The 18,806-nt window shown below is 41.5% G+C and overlaps 1 protein-coding gene across 1 annotated transcript in view; it reads right to left on the reverse strand.

Annotated features, from left to right (window-relative positions):
- The window catches only part of rsrc1 (arginine/serine-rich coiled-coil 1), a 417,271-nt gene that overhangs the window by 224,304 nt on the left and 174,161 nt on the right, over nt 1–18,806 (reverse strand). The window lies entirely within an intron of this gene.

The raw sequence follows: 18,806 nt of genomic DNA on the forward strand, positions 1-18,806 counted from the left end.
AATTTGTCCTGACACCTTCAAAGACTTCTGTACGGAAATCCCCAGGTCTCTCCATTCCCGCACCCCCTTTGAAATTGTTCCATTTCGTTTATATTACCACTCCTCATTCTTCCTACCAAAATGCATCACTTCATACATCTGTGTGTTAAATTTCATCTGCCATGTGTCTGCCCTCCTTAAGTCTGTTACTATCTTCCTCACTGTTCACTACATTTCAGAGTTTTGTGTCATCTGCAAACTTTGAAATTATGCCTTGTATACCCATGTCCAGGTCATTAATGTTAATTGTATCCATGTGATTTATATCAATTCGTGTTAATTGTATTCAGGTGGTGTGTATTAATTGGGGCTCTCCTGCATCCATATATGAGAGCTTATCTAGGATGCAGTGTGTGTAACGTGGAGCTCCGTGAATAAAGGCTTGGAAGCAACTGAAGACCAGGCTCTAGTATTCTATCCTTCACCTCCAAGCTATCCAGCTTGTAATAATTAATATAACATAATGGAATATGTGTTTATCTGCCCAATATCTGGTAATGCAGCAAGCCCAGGAGCTGAACTCAAACCCTCGTTAATTTGTTTAATTCACTGGATTTGTCACCAGCCCTCTTGTGATCTCCTAAATGTTGGAAAGCAGTAGAATAAACAATCTGAGGTTACAAACTTCAGAATAGGTTTATATAACAGTAAGCTGTTAGAAAAGACAGTACAAAAAATTGCAGTAGTCTACTTAACATGTGTATTCCTCCTTGGGTACGCTTGAAACTGGACCAGAGATAGATGTATAACAATATTTTTTTTATATGAGGTTCTTTACTTATTCCCCCACAGAGCTATCTGCATTTCTCTTGATGGCCTCAGAAGAACTGGTGAACTGAGTGCACTTAGATATATTCTGATACTCTTTCAAGTTTGGCCAGGGACAGAGGAAATCAGCATATCACAATAGTGACCACAATATTATTAGATTCAACTTGATCAGCCAACCCACAGTTGCTGAAAATTTCATACTAGTTCAGGATTTCGAAAGGGCTAGATTTGCAAAGATAGCAGATAACTTGAATCAGGTCAATTGGGCAACCCTCCTCGGCAGGGATATTACCAACCCAGATAAAAAATGGAAAAACTTTAAAACCAAAAAGCAAAAGGGAGCCATGCATGTCCCTAAAGTCAAAAGAAAAGCACATAGTAAAACAAAGCCAAAGTGGCTAATTGGTCATGTGCAAAGTCAAATCAAATTTAAGCAAAAATACTCACAAACTAAAACAAAACAGTTCTCAGGAGAACAGAGATAGATACTGAATTCCACTAAAAGCAACAAAAACTGCGAATAGAGCAGCCAAAAGAAGAAGATAACTGCAGTATCAACTGTAAAATCTACTTTTTTAAGCTATGTTAGGAGTTGGACGGTCATTAAGTACTGCATAGGGCCACTAAAGGTTCCTCACAGCACGTTCAGGTGGACTCCCAGGATATGGCAGAGGTTTTAAATGGCTACTTTGCATCAGTCTTCACTCCGGTAAATGATGTTCAGTTACAACTAATGCAGTGTACAGTTGACACTAAAGTTGTACATGTCAAAGTGGATGTGGGTATAGTCCTGGATAGAAAAGGAATCTCCAAACAGATATTGCTGTTGGTTCTGACAGCATGCACCCGAGAGTGCTCAAATAAATGGGAGCTGTGCTGAGTGAGCTCCGTGCTGGTATATTGCTCAGCTCACTAGAATCTGGGATTATTCCCGTTGACCGGAGAAAAGCCATGTGATGCCAATATTCAAAAAGTGCAACAAGTCAGAACTGAGAAATTACAGGCCCGTTAGCTTGACTTTGGTCGTAGTCAAAGTTGCTAAACTCTCTGACCATCTGGACAGAGAACAGATTATTTGGGACTCTTAACACAGATTTTGGGAATTAAGGTTTTACTTTACAATTTTTTTTTTTGAGTTGTATTTTTTTGAGGAAGTTGCTAGGTTGGAGGATGAAGGTAGCCCAGCTGACTTCATCTATCTGGATTTTCAAAAAACATTTGACAAGGTGCAACACAATAGGCTACTTAATAACATACAGTCCTGTGGGATTGATGTGGCATGGGACCAGTTACCAGTGGAATCCCACACAGATCGATTAGGACTATTACTCGTCATAATCTTTACTCATGATCTTGACGAAGGCATTAAGGGAACTATCTGCAAGTTTTTTTTATTCGTTCATGGGGTGTGGGCGTCGCTGGCGAGGCAAGCATTTATTGCCCATTCCTAATTGCCCTTGAGAAGGTGGTGGTGAGCCACCTTCTTGAACCACTACAGTCCGTGTGGTGAAGGTTCTCCCACAGTGCTGTTAGGTAGGGAGTTCCAGGATTTTGACCCAGCGACGATGAAGGAACGGCGATATATTTCCAAGTCGGGATGGTGTGTGACTTGGAGGGGAACGTGCAGGTGGTGTTGTTCCCATGTGCCTGCTGCTCTTGTCCTTCTAGGTGGTAGAGGTCGTGGGTTTGGGAGGTACTGTCGAAGAAGCCTTGGCGAGTTGCTGCAGTGCATCCTGTGGATGGTACACACTGCAGCCACTGTGCGCCGGTGGTGAAGGGAGTGAATGTTTAGGGTGGTGGATGGGGTGCCAATCAAGCAGGCTGCTTTGTCCTGGATGGTGTCGAGCTTCTTGAGTGTTGTTGGAGCTGCACTCATCCAGGCAAGTGGAGAGTATTCCATCACACTCCTGACTTGTGCCTTGTAGATGGTGGAAAGGCTTTGGGGAGTCAGGAGGTGAGTCACTCGCCGCAGAATACCCAGCCTCTGACCTGCTCTTGCAGCCACAGTATTTATGTGGCTGGTCCAGTTAAGTTTCTGGTCAATGATGACCCCCAGGTTGTTGATGGTGGGGGACTCGGCGATGGTAATGCCGTTGAATGTCAAGGGGAGGTGGTTAGACTCTCTCTTGTTGGAGATGGTCATTGCCTGGCACTTGTCTGGCGCGAATGTTACTTGCCGCTTATCAGCCCAAGCCTGGATGTTGTCCAGGTCTTGCTGCATGCGGGCTCGGACTACTTCATTATCTGAGGGGTTGCGAATGAAACTGAACACTGTGCAATTATCAGTCATTGATGAAGCAGCTGAAGATGGTTGGGCCTAGGACACTGCCCTGAGGAACTTGCGGATGATGCAAAGATTTGTGGAAGTGTTAGGATCTTCGAGCAAAATCACCTACAAGCAGATCGCGATAAGATGGGAATGGACCTCTATCTGGCTGGTGCCATTTAATATAGATAGATATGGTGTAATGCACACAGATAGGGCCAATGTCATGTATGTGTATACCATGCAGGTTTCCAAACTGGCCATCATTTTTAAAAGTGCTACAAGTCAGCAAGGCTGTTGCCTTTATGTATCAATATGCATTGTATTTGTGGATTGTTGGCTAATTTGTAAGGTAATTAAAATTCTTGAACACAAACAAAATCTATTAAAAAAAATTTTTTTATTAATCGTACAGAATTCTAAAACTCAACAAAGATGCATTCAGACTATAGGATCCCCTTTTTTATTCCGTTCTAATTTGATTTTTTTAAAAACTGGATTCAACATTGTTAGTTATGGAAGAATTTAGTGCATAGAAAAGTTTCATGCAACTTATGTAACAACGTTAAAATACATGTGCAGAAAATGTGACTACTACACATAAAATGACAACCATCTCTAATTGTAACCTAGTTTTAACAGCATAATTTCCCATGCATTGTTTTTATTTCATTTTTAAAAATTTGTTCCCAGCATTTTTAAACTATTCAATCCCCCGCCAACCCTTTCAGGTCTTCCAATACTTAAGACTTCAAGCAGATGACTCTCACTCTTTTGTCTGTGCCACAAAGAAATTTGGATTTAGGAGAAGAGAACTGCCTCATCACAAATCCACTCATCCCCGTGATGCTCCTGATGAGAGAAGGGGCGCAATGTGCAGGAATTAATTGCATAACAATATCCAAATCTTTCGATTATTACTTGTTACTACTTCAATGTGGAGAACTGGACCTCTTTAATTTTCAACCTGACAAAAATGCAAATGGAAACCTGGAGGACAAACAAAAATGAATACTGTCCTTGATGAAAACCATACTTGAGGAATGAACTGATCTTCCAGAACTTGTACAAATAATCTGGACTGCCACCGAGTACAGACCTGAGGTAGTGCTGTACTCCCAAAGGTGCAGTCCTTCAGATAAAATATTCAGCCATGGCTCTATCTGCTTATCAGGTGGACTTCAAAAATCCCATGGTACTTATCGAAGAAAAGCAAGGGATTCTACTGGTGTCCTGGCCAACATTCCTCTGTCAACCAGCATCACCTAAATAGATTAACTGATCATTTTTATCATTGTTGCTTCTTGGATCTTGCTGTGCACAAAATGGCTGTCCTGTTTGCCTGCATAACAGTCACTCTCTTTCAAAATAATTTGTATGTGAAGTTCTTTGAAGGATTTCCAAGATGTAATAAGGCACTCATATGAAGGCAAGTCTTTACTGTTTTGAAAAACTACCACCACAATACTAAAAATACTCCAAAGTAAACAAAACAACGAACAAACTTGTATTCATATTGCACCTTTCACATGCTCAGGATATCCCAAAGTGCTTCATAGCCATGAATTATTTTTGAGTGTAGTCACTGATATAATGTAGGCAAACACGACAGCCACATTTGCACACACAAAGGTCCCACAAACAGCAATGAGACAAATGACCAGTTAATCTGTTTTGGTGGTGTTGTCTGAAGGATAAATGTTGGTCAGGATACCAGGAGAATTCTCCTACTCTTCTTGGAATAATGCCGTGGTTTTTTAACGTCCTCCCAAGCAGGCAGTTTATCATCTCATCCAAAAAACAGCATCTCCGACAGTGCAGCGCTCCTTCACTACTTACTAAAATGCTCGTTTTAAATAAAAAATCTAATTATATGAGTCATTGCCTTATTATCCTTTCTAATGAAGCTCACGTTTTTATTCTTAATTGTCTTACAGAATCAACAAAATCTTTCCATAAATATTTGTCTTAATGAAAATAAAATTAAAACTGCACTCAACCCTTTTTCTTTACTCTCAACTGCAAAATATTTGAATCCAAATTTTAAACAACTTACATATCTTTCAAAATCTTATTTAGCAGTGAAATTGTGATTTATTTTCATTTCCAACAAAAGCCAATTTGTTGCCAAACTATGGGCAAGTTTGTGCTTTGGATCTATGACCACTAGAAAATGGGTTGATGACTACAAACTAATTTTCCCTTTTAAGCACTCATCGATGGCACAGAGAGCAGACTTTCATCCCATCAGTTTCAGCTGTACCCGAACTAAGGACCTAGGGGTGATAGGACAGTGTTCTATTCCTTTGTGCCACCTGGATCCCACAGTTAATTATCCTAATGAAAACTAAAACTAATTTGTGCAAAATTATGTTAGGTTTGCTGCCCTGAACGGTCTGAGCATGTTAAAGATTTATGATAGTGTACAATATATGCACAGTAAGGAACAGTCATGTTAATAGGACAACGTGATCAGAAATTTTGGAATCCAATTTGTAGAAACATTTGTATATATTTTCCTCTGTGTCTAAAGTTGAAAAACATTATTCCTATTAAACTGACATTTTAAACTAATGACACCATAGGAAAATAATTTATTTAATTTTACACACAGAGGAAAATAGTACACCAGTAAATGTGACAAAGGAAATGCAAATATGCCAAACTTGTGTGTTTGTTTCTGTAAAGGAATTTTACACAAATTTTTTATTAAGATTATGGGGTAGAGTTTCCACTTTGGACGTAATCGTGAAATTGCGTCCAAAATGTGCTTGAAATTGCGTTGGTTAGGTTACGCTTCAAGTTTCCGCTAAAATTATTTTGCATTATCACAAACGTAAAATCTTCCATGAATCAGCATGGGCAGCATAATCGAACATAAACGTTTCTTTTTTTTCCCTTTCCATCAAAAAGTATTCCTTGATGTATTGAAGAATGGTAACCTGGTGCAGTTTTATTAATGCAACTGAAAATGGGTTTAAATAAGCATTTTTAATAAGAGTGTCCAGTCCTCTGCCTGTGAGTAACCTGATTTAAAATCATTGAAAATGACTTAAAAAAACTATACTGAATCATTTAATAGCTTCATTGGTGTACACTGGTCAGTTTCTTAGAAAATTAAATAGTTTTTCATATGAAAAAACTTTTAAAACGTGCCTACTAGTGCCTGTGCGCCTAAGAAAATAAGTACAATTTGAAGAGCCTTCCCGACCCCAGCGCAATCGGCAGAATTTCAACCAGGGGCCTGGCCTGTTTTGTGGGCAGGGCCTGATTCCATCCAAGTGAATCTTAAACCAGCGTAAAAGATCATGGAAAATACAAGCATAAGTGGTTTTGGGTGTAACTCACTTACGTTTAAAATTACCCGATCTTTTACATAGATTTACGTAGAATCTACAGCACAGAAACATGCCATTCGGCCCAACTTATCTATGCCAGTGTTTATGCTCCACACAAGCCTCGTCTAACCCCTCTACAGTACATCCTATCAGTACATCCCTATCAGTGCATCCTTCTATTCCTTTCTTTCTCATCCGCTTATCGAGCTTCCCCTTAAATGCACCTATGCTATTTGCCTCAACTGCTCCTGTGGTAGCATGTTACATATTCTTACCATTCTTTGGGAAAGAAGTTTCTCCTGAATTCCCCATTGGATTTATTAGAGACTATCTTATATTTATGAGTTTTGGACACCCCCACAAGTGGAAACAGTTTCTCTATGTCTACCCTATGAAACCTTTCATTATCTAAAGACCTCTATCAGGTCACCCTGGCCTTTTCGAGAGAAAAGAAAGCCAGCCTGTTCAGCCTCAGTCCTGTTATCATCTTTGTGAATCTTTTTTCACTTTTTCCAATGCCTCTACATCCTTTTTATAATATGGAGACCAGAACTGTGCACAGTGCTCCAAGTGTGGTCTAACCAAGGTTCTGTACAAGTTTAACAACTTCTCTGCTTTCCAATCATGATTCCTCTCTTGTTGGGCTTCTTACATACTGGGTAAGGAGTCCTGAGCACACTGTAAAAACTCAATTCCCTTTTCCCCTTTCCCTACCTCTTCTTGCTAATTTATTTGGGGGTAGTTGAAATCTCCCACGATTTTTATTCTATGTTTTTTACTCATTTCATAGATTTGCCTACATATTTCATCCTCCACTTCCCTTCCACTATTAGGTGGTCTGTAGAATATGCTTATTAATGTGATCGATGCCTTCTTATCCTTTGTCTCAATCCATATGGATTAATGTTTCCATCTTAATCTTAGTCAAGTCCCTTTTTTCTCCTGCCATTGTTATCTCTAATTAGTACAGCCACCACACACCCTTGCTCCAGTTCTTCCTTCCCTGATTTGGCCAATTCCGCCTGGATTGCACTGATAAAACTAGCGGAAACTCAACCCCTATATATTCAGACAAAGTATAAAGTGGTCTTCATTCTAAATACTAAAGTAACAATTTTAATTCTTTGAAATGCTCAATTTTCAGACATTTCTGGCATGAGTAAACTAAAGAACACCTCCTCATATACACAATTATATTAGTATATTAATTATTTGTGAAGAATAGTGTGTTAAATCAATGAGCTTTAGAATGGGACACTGGAAATAGCTGATCTGTTTAATGTCAACTCTGTTGTGGCATTTTGCAATAGTGCAATCAGTATAACAAGAAAATCTCAAATAAATTCATTCTGAATGCTAACCACCTCTACTTTGGAGATCATCTTGAGTATTCCCAAACAATTCCTAACTTTTGAATGAAGAGTTCTGCCATATGATTTAGATGTTCCAGACAATCTTTTAAGTTCCAATAGATTTCCTTTCATTATTTTCACACTTTTTCTTTACTTTTCTAATGTCTTCTCTCACTCAATTTAATTTATATTTATTCTTCCACTGCTGCCCCTTCGAAATTATTGACTGTTGCAACCATCATTTGGAAGTTGAGTCTTGGCTCAGTGATAGCACTCTCACCTCTGAGTTTGAAGGTTATGGGTTCAAACCCCACTCCAGAGACATAAGCATGTAATCCAGGCTGGCACTTTAGTGCAGAACTGAGGGAGTGTTGCACTGTTAGAGGTGCCGTCTTTCAGATGATTAAACCGAGGACCCGTCTGCCATCTTAGGTGGATGTAAAAGATCCCACGGCACTAGTCGAAGAATTGCAGGGAGATTCTCCCGGTGTCCTAGCCAACATTTGTCCCTCAAACAGATTATCTGATCATTTATTTCATTGCTGTTTATGGGACCTTGCTGCGTGCAAATTGGCTGCCAATTTTCCGACATTACAACAGTGACTACATTTCAAAAGTACTTAATTTGTTGTAAAGTGCTTTGGGACGTCCAGAGGTTGTGAAAGGCGCTATGTAAATGCTTCAATCTTTTTTCTTTTTACTGTTACCTACTGTTTCAATTATAGTTGGAAGTGTGTGGGACAATATTAGCCCCAAATTTTTCCTCCATAGAACCAAAGATGGAGCATTCAGTACAGCAAAACATGAAATACTATGAAGTTGAGCTCAAATTACAGTTTAAGCCTGAATTTAAAATTGGGCCCTCTGGATTGGAGTACTATAGCAGTTCATGATCTGCTTTCCTTCACTCTTCTTCTATTTTCTTTCTTTTTAAAAATTTCTTTGTGTCCATCGTGGTTCTCATTTTGATTTCCTTGTTTTCACTTAGTTTCTATAGGCAGTTTGCTTCATTTAATTGGAATTCAGATGTTTATTTCCATAGCATCTGCTTTTATACACATTGTCTTTGGATTTATTTTCTGGTTTGTTCCTCACCAGTTCATCATTTCTCCAGTTGCCACAGTGTCTTCCTTAAAATCTTTTCTCATACACTAAATCACCCCTAATATTTGCAGTATGAAATTGATCTGATTAGCAAAAATTTCCTTTGATGCTGGTACTAATCACACAGATTTTATTATTGCAGCATGTCCAATGCAACCAAACTCTCAAAGGCCTCATTTCAGATATGCATAGAAAAGTAAAAGGAATACAAAAGTATATGCGCAGCAGGAAAAGTATAAACAGCTGATGTGAGAATACTAAAACATATTCCAGAGAGTCAAGTACATTTATGATAGTAAAGTAAGTTGCAATTTTTATCTTGCCAAGTATCACCAAAAAAAAATAGGTACACCGCATCATACCGAAAGGTTTCTACACAAAATATGCATTTGGGTGTGCAACCGTCAACTCAGAGAGTTGAAATCCACCAAACCAGTAGTAGTATGTTATAAGCCAGTGATGGCATGAAATATTTATTCTAAACCAAACTTCAAAAGACTTCATAAACTTCCTAAACATTTGAAGGATTTTTTGCTTCCCAAAACACACTGTTCAAAAATATTATTTTTTAAGTCACAACTTTTTAATTTATTTTGTGGATTTTGTTGAATGCTGAAATAAATGCATTCTTTGATTTAAGATCCCATGCCGATGTCCAAAATGGGAGAAGTAAACCATTTTCCAGATGCAGATTTCCATGTTGAAATAAATATATTGCCCTGACACCAGAAATGAATCTCTTCTCGATAAAGCCGTAAGAATGGAAAACCTTCCAGATGCAATAAGTTGGAAACAGTCACACAACGTCTGTTTCTTTTCAACAGTTACTCGTGTAGGAATTGTTCTAATTTTGCAGCAGCAAAAAATATGGCTGCTGCAAGCCCACCTGCCCTCTGCAACTCTTCTGACCATTCCCACTTCAGAACGTCCTTGAGTGTGATTGCCATTTCAGTGCCAGCTTGTGGGCAGTTCTGCCCTGTGGACTTGCATCAGTTAGAAACTCAGCTCAGGCTAACCATACTCACTTCTTAGGGCTCTAACAGTGTGCTGTAGAAGGAACCTTTCATCCTATCATTCTGCACTAGATTCAAATACAGGTCACAGAAGTGACAGGATAGTTTGGTAATCCAAAGTCTTCTTTGACATACTATTTAAGTTTCTTTAAAAATGCAGTTTGACTAATTGACATTTTTTGTAGGACAAAGTGAAAAAGGCAATTTTTCCTACTATATTGTAAACAGTACATCATGGTGAGCAAATTATATTCTATTTGGGCATATAAAAGTTGAGCAGTTCCAGACGAGTATGTAAATTTACTCAATTACATTTCTGCAACTTACATGCATCATTTTCACTATAGTTTGATGCACAACAACACAAACCACAAGAAAAAAATTAAAAGAGACATTCAGACCACAAAAAACAAGATTTTTTTAAAAATGTCCAAATGGTAATTTGGCAGCCTGGTCCAATAATGCGTTATGCCACAAAGTAGTGGGACGTGAATTCATGACTATAATTCCCCCATGCTGAGCTCATCATCCTTTCTGATATGCTGTCAGAGGAGGCACAGTGTACAACACTTAGTGCTTCCCCATAGGGAGGAGAGAAACAAAACTTAGTAGGCTGGACACTCTTTCTAGCAGCTAGATAGCCTCATAGGAAGTGAGAAATACAAACTTATAAACGGGATTGGGAGTGATCAATGAATTTAAAAATGATGAAAAAATCTGCATCGAAGCTCCTCTGAATTCTTACCTCTTTGGTGGATTAAGATCATTACTTTTTTTTTTTAAGATGCTAGAATAAAAAGACATGTGCCAGTTTCTCAGTATGTATATTTCTGTTCAGCAGGTATCATGGGATATGATATTTGCTGGACACTAGGAACAGCAAGATAAACAGTAATGGTCTTCTGCAGTCCTGTACACTCCCATATTCCTATGTTCTTGTACAATGGACACAATGAGTTAGAAGTGTCACTTAAAAACAAGCTCATTTACCTGTTCCATGCAGATATGTAGTCTCAGCCATTTCTACTCTCAAAAGGACTCGACACTCAACTTTTACAAATTTATCAACTAGTAAAATGCCACTTCTATAACACTATTAAAAATAAAAACATAATTTTACTAAGAAGATAAAATCTGCTACAATGTCCCAAAATATTGAAAATCAAAAAATCTTAATTTGCCTTTCAAGCATTTTTGCACTGCAACTTGAAAATGACTGCCCACTTTTTAAATTGCAATAAACAAGAAAAATTCTACAATACATGACTCCAAAGAGAAAATGGTGCAGTTCATTTCAGATTTATTACTGTAGAGGCAAGACAGTGTAATCGGCCTAATGAATGGCAATTAACAGGAAACCGTTTACATCACATTTGAAGACAGTTCACAAGAAGCCTCCAGTTAATGGCATATGAAGACTGCCCTATCAGTGGTCTGTCTCCAGTACTGTCCCTGTCATGATTCCATCAATATTTGTACAACTTCTTCCCCTGCGCTGAAAGCAGACCTAATTCAATTATGGGTCTCAAAACTGATAAAATGGTCCTAAAGTGGAAAATGGGAAGAGATTATTGGCAAATGAATAAAGATTTGTATCGAACAAGCACACAGGAGTACAACAGTCCTTTTTTTTTATCATCTTCTGCCTTTGGTCTGCTGGGAACCTTGAGTTTCCCTTTCTCTCATGCAGCACATCGATTTCTGAATTAGACTGCAATATTAAATAATTAATATACTTGCCATGATTGATGTTTTGCATTAGTTGAATATTAGGTTATCAATCAAAATCCACTTGGTTTAATGTAATAATATTGAAAAAGTGTCAGGGGCTGTTCATCCAATTTGTAGTTGAAGCAGCCCAGATAGTCATATTGGTGTAACACGAAGCTCTGAAGCAGGAAATGTACTGGTTTAACATTCATAAGTCAGAGATTATGAAACTTATGGAGACACGACTCAGGCTGCCCTAAATAAACCTCACGGCACCTGTCAATTTCAATCACAGCAAGGTCCACACAGAAATAAACCATCATCTACAACTGCCTTTCATCAGGTCCACGAGAAACCAGCTCTTCGAAAAACATGAATACAGATTTTATTTAACATCAAATCAGAATCCTAACTAGGCAGCGTTCCATAAGCTTATCTGCATCAGATATCATGCTCTTGCTGCAGAAGGGTACAAGACTTTTATTTGCCCACAGAAGACAAATTTTCACTTTTTAATTAATGTCACTGCCATAGGATGTCTAAACTGACTGTGAGTAGAGCCATCTGCTTCCTGAGTTTTATTTTACAGTCTGGAAAGATGAAAGAGCATTAGCCTGGTCAGCCTCTTAACAATAAACAATAAAAATAGAACCAAAAAGGAGCATTGCTTTTACAAGAGGAAAACCACTATTATTTAACCAAGCAAGAAATCTTATTTATACCACACTTAATTAAGCAAAAGAGGAAGAACAAGTCAAAGTGTTAAAAAGGGCTAAATTTAATGCATTGCTTTTGCTGCAGTCAATATTGGCAAATTGGAAATGTCTAGCATATCATTCATGTCAAGGGAACTGTGTGGCTCCAACCCAAGTCTCTTAGTCCCATGTCGACATCATTATCGACTAATTCTGAAGGCTACTGTTATGTTCGTAGTTACTAAATTTCTCTGCAACAGCTTCCTTTAATCTGTAGCTTGAATTCCAGGTAGCACACAATTAATTAAAGCCAGAACACCAGTTGAATTGTCATTCATGGTCAAATTTCAAATAATTGCATTAGATTTTTTGCTGTTATGTCTCTTCTTGCCACAGCTGAGGCAAACGCCTATCGTCAGTCAAGCTAAGAGCCATAAATTTAAAATGCAAAGTCAGTCATTTGATTTCCACCTAACAGGGTGGCCCATTAGCACACTGTTCATCAGTGATGCATTATGGTATGATAGCTTCAATCCCTGACATCTAATTTAAAAAAGAAATCTTTGTAAAGGTGTGATGTTGGTGCATGGAAGCGTCTGCTGGTGATGACAGAAAATCACAGGCAACTTCAAGCTTCATCAACCAAGTAATAGAGCATTTAATACATTGTAAAGTGTTTAATAGAAGGAGACAAAATATATTTTGAGAGAAAAAACTGTTCTTTCTTTTAAGACACTTGTTTGGAAACAGAACAAATCAATAATGAACGTAAAAAATAGCCAGTTTACCATTTTTAAAAATTCGTTCATGGGATGTGGGCGTCGCTGGAAAGGCCAGCATTTATTGCCCATCCGTAATTGCCCTTGAGAAGGTGGTGGTGAGCTGCCTTCTTGAACCGCTGCAGTTCATGTGGTGAAGGTTCTCCCACAGTGCTGTTAGGTAGGGAGCTCCAGGATTTTGACCCAGCGACGATGAAGGAACGGCGATATATTTCCAAGTCAGGATGGTGTGTGACTCGGAGGCGGAACATGCAGGTGGTGGTGTTCCCATGCGCCTGCTGTCCTTGTCCTTCTGGGCAGTAGAGGTCGCGGGTTTGGGAAGTGCTGTCGAAGAAGCCTTGGCGAGTGTTGCAGTGCATCCAGTCGATGGTACAAACTGCAGCAACGGTGCGCTGGTGGTGGAGGGAGTGAATCTTTAAAGGTGGTGGATGGGGTGCGAATCAAGTGGGCTGTTTTGTCCTGGATGGTGTCGAGCTACTTGAGTGTTGTTGGAGCTGCGTTCACCCAAGCAAGTGGAGAGTATTCCATCATCACACGCCTGACTTGTGCCTTGCAGATGGTGGAAAGGCTTTGGGGAGTCAGGAGGTGAGTCATTTGTCATAGAATACCTAGCCTCTGACCTGCTCTTGTGGCCATAGTATTTATGTGGCTTGTCCAGTTAAGTTTCTGGTCAATGATGACCCCCAGAATGTTGATAGTGGAGGATTCGGCGATGGTAATGCTATTGAACGTCAAGTGGAGGTGGTTAGACTCTCTCTTGTTGATGCTCATTGCCTGGCACAAATGTTACTTGCCACTTATCAGCCCAAGCCTGGATGTTGTCCAGGTCTTGCTGCATGCGGGCACAGACTGCAGCATTATCTGAGGGGTTGCGAATGGAACTGAACAGTGTGCAATCATCAGCAAACATCCCCACTTCTGACCTTATGATGGAGGGAAGTTCATTGATGAAGCAGCTGAAGATGGTTGGGCCTAGGACACTGCCCTGAGGAACTCCTGCAGCGATGTCCTGGTCTGAGATGATTGGTCTCCAACAACCACTACCATCTTCCTTTGTGCTAGGTATGACTCCAACCACTGGAGAGTTTTCCCCCTGATTCCCATTGACTTCAACTTTACTAGGGCTCCTTGGTGCCAATCGGCCCCTCGAGCCTGCTCCGCCATTCAATAAGATCATGGCTGATCTGATCCTAACCTCAAATCTAAATTCATGTCCAATTTCCTGCCCGCTCCCCGTAACCCCTAATTCCCTTTACTTCTAGGAAACTGTCTATTTCTGTTTTAAATTTATTTAATGATGGAGCTTCCACAGCTTCCTGGGGCAGCAAATTCCACAGACCTACTACCCTCTGAGTGAAGAAGTTTCTCCTCATCTCAGTTTTGAAAGAGCAGCCCCTTATTCTAAGATTATGCCCCCTAGTTCTAGTTTCACCCATCCTTGGGAACATCCTTACCGCATCCACCCGATCAAGCCCCTTCACAATCTTATATATTTCAATAAGATCGCCTCTCATTCTTCTGAACTCCAATGAGTCGAGTCCCAATCCACTCAACCTCTCCTCATATGTCCGCCCCCTCATCCCCGGGATTAACCGAGTGAACCTTCTCTGTACTGCCTCGAGAGCAAGTATGTCTTTTCTCAAGTATGGACACCAAAACTGTATGCAGTATTCCAGGTGTGGTCTCACCAATACCTTGTATAACTGCAGCAATACCTCCCTGTTTTTATATTCTATCCCCCGAGCAATAAAAGCCAACATTCCGTTGGCCCTCTTGATCACCTGCTGCACCTGCATACTAACTTTTTGATCTTCTTGCACGAGGACCCCCAGATCCCTTTGTACTGCAGTACTTTCCAGTTTCTCGCCTTTAAGATAATAACTTGCTCTCTGATTTTTCCTGCCAAAGTGCATAACCTCACATTTTCCAATATTGTATTGCATCTGCCAAATCTCCGCCCACTCACCCAGCCTGTCTATATCCCCCTGTAGGTTTTTTATGTCCTCCTCACTCTCCACTTTCCCTCCCATCTTTGTATCATCTGCAAACTTTGATATGTTACACTTGGTTCCCTCCTCCAAATCGTTAATATAGATTGTAAAGAGTTAGGGACCCAGCACCGACCCCTGCGGAACACCACTGGCCACTGGTTGCCAGTCCGAGAATGAACCGTTTATCCCAACTCTCTGCTTCCTGTTAGATAACCAATCCTCCACCCATGCCAGAATATTACCCCCTTGACATCAAGGCAGCATTTGGCCACACTTGGTCAAATGCTGCCTTGATGTCAAGGGCAGTCACTCTCACCTCACCTCTGGAACAACATCCATGCTTGGGCTCATAAGAGGCAAGTAACATTCGCGCCAGACAAGTGCCAGGCAATGACCATCTCCAACAAGAGAGAGTCCAACCACCTCCCCTTGACATTCAACGGCATTACCATTGCCGAATCCCCCACCATCAACATCCTGGGGGTCACCACTGACCAGAAACTTAACTGGACCAGCCATATAAATACTGTGGCTACAAGAGCAGGTCAGAGGCTGGGTATTCTGTGGCGAGTGACTCACCTCCTGACTCCCGAAAGCCTTTCCACCATCTACAAGGCACAAGTCAGTGTGATGGAATACTCTCCACTTGCCTGGATGAGTACAGCTCCAACAACACTCAAGAAGCTCGACACCATCCAGGACAAAGCAGCCCGCTTGATTGGCACCCCATCCACCACCCTAAACATTCACTCCCTTCACCACCGGCGCACAGTGGCTGCAGTGTGTACCATCCACAGGATGCACTGCAGCAACTCGCCAAGGCTTCTTCGACAGCACCTCCCAAACCCGCGACCTCTACCACCTAGAAGAACAAGAGCAGCAGGTACATGGGAACACCACCTGCACGTTCCCCTCCAAGTCACACGCCATCCCGACTTGGAAATATATCGCCGTTCCTTCATCGTCGCTGGGTCAAAATCCTGGAACTCCCTTCCTAACAGCACTGTAGGAGAACCTTCACCACACGGACTGCAGCGGTTCAAGTAGGCGGCTCACCACCACCTTCTCAAGGGCAATTACGGATGGGCAATAAATGCCGGCCTCGCCAGCGATGCCCACATCCCATGAACGAATAAAAAAAAAGCTCTTTTATCTATCTTTGGACCAAGGCTGTAACGAAGTCTGGAGCTGAGTGGCCCTGGCGGAACCCAAACTGAGCATCAGTGAGCAGGTTACTGGTGAGTAAGTGCCACTTGGTCGCACTGTTGACGACACCTTCCATTGGATTGGATTTGTCCTGCTTTTTGTGGACAGGACAAACCTGGGCAATTTTCCACTTTGCAGGGTAGATGCCAGTGTTGTAGCTATACTGGAACAGCTTGGCTAGAGGCGCAGCTAGTTCTGGAGCACAAGACTTCAGTAATACAGTCAAGATGTTGTCGGGACTCAGCCTTTGTTGTATCCAGTGCACTTAGCCATTTCTTGATATCACGTGGAGTGAATCGAATTGGCTGAAGACTGGCTTCTGTGAAGATGGGGATCTCGGGAGGAGGACGAGATGAATCATCCACTTGGCACTTCTGGCTGAAGATGGTTGCAAAAACTTCAGCCTTGTCTTTTGCATTCACGTGCTGGGCTCCGCCATCATTGACGATGCTGTATGACTCTATGACTCTATATGGGATTAGAGTAGACAGGGCTGATGGCCGGCACGGACACGATGGGCCGAAGGGCCTCTATCCGTGCTGTATGACTCTACTCTATGACTCTACGATGGGGATGATCACGGAGCTTCCTCCTCCCATTAGTTGTTTAGTTGTCCACCACCATTCACGACTGGATGTGGCAGGACTGCAGAGCTTTGATCTGATCCATTGGTTGCTTAGCTCTGTCTATAGCATGCTGCTTCCGCTGTTTAGCATGCATGTAGTCCTGTGTTGTAGCTTCACTAGGTTGGCACCTCATTTTTAGGTACACCTGGTGCTGCTCCTGGCATGTTCTTCTACACTCCTCATTGAACTCAGGTTGATCCCCTGGCTTGTTGGTAATGGTAGAGTGAGGGATATGCCGGGCCGTGAGATTACAGATTCTGGTAGAATACAATTCTGTTGCTGCTGATGGCCCACAGTGCCTCATGGATGCCCAGTTTTGAGCAGCTAAATCTGTTCTGAATCTATCCCATTTAGCAGGGTGGTGGTGCCACACATGTTGGACAATGTCCTCAGTGTGAGGATGGGACTTCGTCCAATACAGGTAGAAGTGACATCTACCAATACAGGTAGAAGTGACATCTGCGACAGGCAGATTGGTGAGGACAAGGTCAATTTGGTTTTCCCCTCGTGTTGCTTCTCTCACCACCTACCGCAGGCTCAGTCTGGCAGCTATGTCCTTCAGGACTCGGCCAGCTCAGTCACTAATAGTGCTCCCAAGCTACTCTTGGTGATGGACATTGAAGTCCCCCACCCAGAGTACATTATGTGCCCTTGCTATCCTCAGTGCTTCCTCCAAGTAGTGCTCAACAAGAAGGAGTACTGATTCATCAGCTGAGGGAGGGCAGTAGGTGGTAATCAGCAGGAGGTTTCCTTGTCCATGTTTGACCTGATGCCATGAGATTTCATGGGGTCCGGAGTCAATGTTGAGGTCTCCCAGGGCCATTTCCTCCTGACTGTATACCACTTTGCTGCCACCTCTGGTGGGTCTGTCCTGCTGGTGGGTCAAGACATACCCAGGGATGGGGAAGGAGTCATGAACGTTGGCTGAAAGGTATGAATCTGTGAGTATGGATATGTCAAGTTGTTGCTTGACTAGTCTTTGGGACAGCTCTCCCAATTTTGGCACAAGTCCCCAGATGTTAGTGAGGAGGACTTTGCAGGGTCGACTGGGCTTGATTTGCCTTTGCCGTGTCCGTTGCCTAGTGGTCCGATGCCAGGTGGTCTGTCTGGTTTTATTCTTATTATGACTTTTTGTCGCGGGATTGTACAACTGATTGGCTTGCTGGGCCATTTCAGAGGGCAGTTAAGAATCAACCGCATTGCTGTGGGCCTGGAATCACACATAGGCCAGACCGGGTAAGGAAGGCAGGTTTCCTTCTCTAAATGACACTAGTGAACCAGATGGGTTTTTACGACAGTAGAAGTAGACAAACATAAGGGATTTTTATTTTATTTCATCCCCACTCCACTTTATGCAATACACAACTCACTTGCTGAGGGGGCAGGTATATATTTTAATTTTACTTCCTTGACCAAAACCAATTTTTCATCCAATAATTCAGATCACAGCTAAAAAAGTTACAACAGCCCTACGTCGCTTTTTGGCTGAAGGGATGAGTAAATGGTGTGGCATGCAGACATAAAAACCATGAACATCCAAGGTTTGATCACCATTTGGTACCGCATTTGCCAATATTAGCCAGGGAAGGGGCGCATAGAATGACCTCAACATCCCTTGATGGGAGGAAGGGGAAAGGAATGATCCAGGGTTTCTACTGCTGGTAAGTAACATACGACCTCATCTGCAGCATACCTATGTGGACCTGGTCGGACTTGGCTTTCACGGCTACTATGTGGAAGAGCAACCAATCACAATGTTCTGGTTCTTGTTCACACATAAAGATGGTCACTTAGGGGAAGCTTTGGCAAGCTGCTACACCTGGAAAACCATACTCCCGATATGTTTTGCATAATTAAGAGAGGAAGGATAAGGGGAGAAAATGAAGAAAATCATGGAAAGGAGGAAATAAAACAGA

The sequence above is a fragment of the Heptranchias perlo genome, chromosome 13, assembly GCF_035084215.1.
Source record: "Heptranchias perlo isolate sHepPer1 chromosome 13, sHepPer1.hap1, whole genome shotgun sequence".
Lineage (NCBI taxonomy): Eukaryota > Metazoa > Chordata > Chondrichthyes > Hexanchiformes > Hexanchidae > Heptranchias > Heptranchias perlo.